Here is a 5000-nt window from a genome sequence, read left to right on the forward strand (position 1 = left end):
TAATGATGACTATGAAGGGGGGACAGTGGTGCCAGATATGAGCTAAAAAGCTCCACTCCCTTCAACATCGCAGGGACGTAGCGGGCCTCGCTGTGATGCACAAAATACAGCAACAGCGAATCCCGCATCTCCAAGCTCTCCATCAGTCCCTGTGGCGGGCACAAGTGACAACCTGGGCTGTCACTTTAATGCCTGCTCAATTATTTCAGTGTCGATGCCGTACTTGGCACCATCAACGCCAGTACGTCCATCATTATGGTAAACTGTGGAACATCTTAATTGCTGCACAGATAGACTTCAGTAAAATTAATCTGCAGCAATTTAAGAAATGTGTGAACGTCTGGTTGCCATAAGCACCAGAGTAACAATTTTAGAGTTAGGCTTTTAGATAGGAAACACAAAATGCTACCTTTAGCCTGTAAAGTGCTACATTAAAGAGAAAATAGAGAATACAGGGCATGTCCCACGTGGTAAGAAGTTAATTAATCCTTCAGTACCGTTTTCCTATTTATTGTGTTTCCTATTTGGCGATTTTGTCAAGCATAAGACACTGTGTGTGGATTGAAAGAGTGAAAACTCTGGCCATTAATCATCCAACAATCTCCATAGTAGAGAGATCCTTCCTAGTGTTAATGAAATTGTATAATCACCAAAAATTCATGATAAAGATGCGTTCAAGTACTAAATAGAAGATGAAAATTTCTTAGGAAACTTAACCCTTTCGTTTGGTGGGGACTTGACAGGCGTTGGTACTAGGAAACTTAGCAGCCCAGGAGAGGGAAGATCACTGCTGGTCATTTTACATTCATTAAGTAGCCTTGTAAAGGAGAATATTACACACTAAACTTATAGTAACTTAACTCCGATCAAGTCAATTCATTACTTGCCCTTTTTCCCTTTTCAGAAGAATGATGTAACCAAGCTGTGCGTAGACGCGCCTCCACGCCTCCCCTCCTGCTAGATTCCTGTGGTGGAGAGAACGCCGCTCTTCCCTCCCTCTCCTTCCCTCCAGACGGGTTAGGGTGGCCACCAGCGTCCACCGTCCCCCTCCTTCTTTCCCCGTGTGCAGCCTCCGGGGGAGGGAGGAGGCGGGCGTCAGCTGGCCGGGCAAGGCGTCCTCCTTCAGCATCTGCGGGAAGGACAAAACAAGGGTTCTCTATTCTCACCAAAGAGTCTCCTAAATGTTATCAAGGACAAGGAAAGTTTATATGTATATTCACCTCCCATCCAGACAATTAATTAAGTGTAAACAGACGAACACGGCAAACCTTGGTGCCGTCGGTGATAAATTGACAGACGTACTGCTGCTCTCACCTCGCCGTCACCCAGGTCAGGAACGTGTGCCAGTGAGTGTCTCGCCTTGATTTGTACCTGTGTTTGTGCAGCAGTGCAGCAGGCACTCCATCAGGCCGCGCCGCCACACCGCCGCGGAACGTCTGGCTCATCTATGCTCGGTCAGCCCACTCACTGTCTGTGGAAGAAATGCATTTTCTTTATCTGTGTCAATGCTTAGTTTTTCAAAGCAGTTTTACTCCATGTCTGCACTGTAAGTGGCCAGGGTTATGTAATGACTCCAGAAGTGCTATGTAGGATGGAAAATTATGTCGACAATTGTTAGTTCAAGTCGCTTAACACCCGACTATAAGATAATATACGCTCGTCCACGGTTCATTTACATTGTACATTTACCTACTCGACAAACCATTATACGATAGCACCCAAACTCTGATAGTTTCCTTGGTTACTGAAAAAAAAAATTGTAGGTCTTTCGGAAAAGGGTGGTATCATTAGTTCACCTTCCTTCCCCATGCAAGAAACTGTCCCTCTTCAGCAGAAAAGACGATTCTATGGATAAATTCCAGCTCGTATTGGACACGGAATTGCTTACCACTGGGATGCGCCTGGCCACACAGGAACAAGTCCAACTCGCTAGTGACAAATGTCGACTCTCACCCACAACTGCCGCGGTGACAAGCGATAAAAATTTGAGTCTGCCCTCAATCGGATCCCATTTTCTGTGCCATCAATCACGAGACGCAATCACCGGAAACAAAGAAGATGGGACGCCTGCCCAGCCCTCCAGGCGGAGTGTCAAAAAAGGCGTGTTCGTTTCTGTTGTCCGCGGCTTCCATTCTTCTTGCTATTGGCTTTCTAACAGAGTGAGAAAAATTACACATACTTTGTTACTGTGACATCCACGCCGATAGAAAACCGCTGCTACGCCTCGCAATTGATTTTTTTTAGTCGTATGAGGCTTTTCAAGGGATAGTGTCGGGTAGTGCTCGTCTTCGTAAAACTGATGCGAACGTCAATTTTTCCTAGGGTCATGTCACGCCAGGTCATTTAAGAGACGGATCAGGTGGTCCTTTTTTCGGAGACCAATCACACCCAAGCCAATAGAAGGCCACGGGTCTCCCTGTGATCACGGCCATTGGTGGAGAAGAAAGTATAACGTCATAAGGTATGTTGGCGAGGCTTCACCTGGCCAAGGCTCGGCTCACCTGCCCCTAATGAGCTCTGTGTAAACGAGATTCGAAACCTACTTAGTGGAGAGAGAGAGAGAGAGAGAGAGAGAGAGAGAGAGAGAGAGAGAGAGAGAGAGAGAGAGAGAGAGAGAGAGAGAGAGAGAGAGAGAGAGAGAGAGAGAGAGAGAGAGAGAGAGAGAGAGAGAGAGAGAGAGAGAGAGAGAGAGAGAGAGAGAGAGAGAGAGAGAGAGAGAGAGAGAGAGAGAGAGAGAGAGAGAGAGAGAGAGAGAGAGAGAGAGAGAGAGAGAGAGAGAGAGAGAGAGAGAGAGAGAGAGAGAGAGAGAGAGAGAGAGAGAGACCTTATCCTAATTAAGCAAGGGCAGTCCATCATTAGCCTGGTTATTTCGAGTCGTTCTTTACCTTTCTATTCCCAGGTGTTACTGATGAGTTTACCAATTAATCAACCCTTTTCTACTTAATTCTGAAGCTCCTCGTGTTAGATTATTTTTTCTTAGTTTTCTTTTTGTCTAGCTCCATCCTTCTTTACTGAAAACTTATCTACCCTAGCATTTTTATTTCCCTGACGGTCCTGAAAGTTACATTTTGGTAGATAAGGAAAAAGACAATCACGGCTTTTGTTTTATGATATTTAAGGCACTACAGTTTTTTTTTCTATATCAACCATTACTTTTTTCATCCTCATTATTTTCGTACGTTTTTTTTTTTTAATCAACCATTACTCTTATTTCCTTATTATCAACCATTACTCTTTTCATCATCCTCATTTTCCTACGTGGTCAAGTAAAATCAACCATTACTCTTATTTCCTTATTATCAACCATTACTCTTTTCATCCTCATTATTTTCTTGTGTTTTGTTTTTAATCAACCATTGCTCTTATTTACTTATTATCAACCATTAATCTCTTCATCATCATTATTTTCCAAAATGGTCAAGTAAAATAGATATTATAATCTATTCATTACTTTACGTATTATACAGTCAATCCTCATTTCCTTAACTATATCTTATATATTCAACCAGATAGTCTTTTTCCTTCGAGTCTCATCCCAATACCTTTCCTTATTATCTTCCTTAATGTAACGTTGACTTTTAAGTTTAGGAGTAAAAAAAAAACCACTGATGGTGCTATTAATTTTAGGTCACATTAATTGCTTTGATGGCGTGTTTTTCCGGTGTGTTTCGGGGCGGCGCGGTGATACGAAGCCCGCATAGGGTTACCGACAGACGCAAGGCTCCCGGGAACGCGATACAGTTGGGCGCGATTGTAATTAACGTTTTACGAGACAGATATACGATACGTTTGAGCAGCGAGGCTAATCATCCCGCCCCTCACTCTTTTCCCGGCACACTTATGCCTAACCGTAGCTGAGTCGCGGGGGAAACTGTTTTATTGGTTACCCGCCCCTCACTGCCTCCTAATTTTCGCTCCGGAAAAGGGTAGCGAGTATTGCCTGCAGTACAAGTTGCCGCCGAGTTGTCCCTCACTCAAGGGCGTATGAGCGTTCACGTGACAACTAACACTGGCACTTAAAATATGAACTACATACATTTGTTTCTTAAAGTTGGTAAGTACTTCTGAAGCTAGAAGAGTGTTTTCGCTATGCTGTGGAAACGATTATTTTTCCAAAGTAATAACTGTCGCTCTTTTCTTAAGTTAGCAGTGTTGTTTTCGTAAGCCAGGAAATTTCGTCACTGGTTCGCCATAAGACTTGTGTGGCGACAAACACGGTGGCTGTACTGGCTGTACTGCTGCGTGGCCTTCATCTGGCCGCCAGAGTTCGCCCTCCCGCGCTGCGCCTGCCCCGGGAGTGGGAGGGTGACACTGTACTCCTACATGTGTGTATATTCTTAAGACACGAGGCTGACATGATGGCGTCAGCATCCAAGTGCTTTGGACATACTATTTTCTTTACGGGAAATGTACCGAACATTTATTGTTAGCCTTTGTCGCAGTGTGAAGGCGGATATGATAACCAATAAGAAATGTAATTTTTCTAAACATATACCTGATTTTAATAATGAAATTTTATGCTGATGCAAAAGTCGAGTAAAAGTACCGACTTGTCCAAAAACTGCGATGGCCTTACACGTTTCCTTTGGTCACGTCAGGAGGGTTGCCGCGGGGACACAGGCCACCCGGCGACACTCTTACTACTACTAGTTCATCTCCTCCTCCTCTTCCCCTTTACGTCAAGAATTTTTGTATATACAAATACCTATGAGTGTAAAGTTTTGTATGTAAAATTGTACATATGCTGATTAAAAATTATAATGAATGTTAACATAAAAAAAGATGTTTCTAGTTCCCGCATCTGTGGCACATTAGAAGTGATAGGCGTATTATCTTAGGTTTTCCTCCATCTATTACTTTACCTTGTTCTTCTTGATTTTGCCATTAAGTTTTTAGTTTTAAGGTGTAATAGTGATGGTTCCAATGAAATTTGCGCTTTCGTACAGTCCATGAATGAGTGACAACGCTCCTGGTCCATTTAATCATCTGAAGGTGAGCGA

The 5000-nt window shown here is 43.5% G+C and overlaps 1 protein-coding gene across 3 annotated transcripts in view; it reads left to right on the forward strand.

The window, feature by feature from the left end:
- Nucleotides 1-2637, forward strand: part of LOC123511859 — a 298637-nt gene extending 296000 nt beyond the window's left edge. For all 3 annotated transcript variants that reach the window (XM_045267909.1, XM_045267911.1, XM_045267910.1), the window contains one exon: nt 905-2637. The gene's annotated coding sequence lies outside the window, so the exon portion shown is untranslated. The remainder of the gene's footprint in view (nt 1-904) is intronic.
- The last annotated feature ends 2363 nt before the right edge of the window (nt 2638-5000 follow it).

Source organism: Portunus trituberculatus, chromosome 32 (genome assembly GCF_017591435.1).
Source record: "Portunus trituberculatus isolate SZX2019 chromosome 32, ASM1759143v1, whole genome shotgun sequence".
Taxonomy (NCBI): domain Eukaryota; kingdom Metazoa; phylum Arthropoda; class Malacostraca; order Decapoda; family Portunidae; genus Portunus; species Portunus trituberculatus.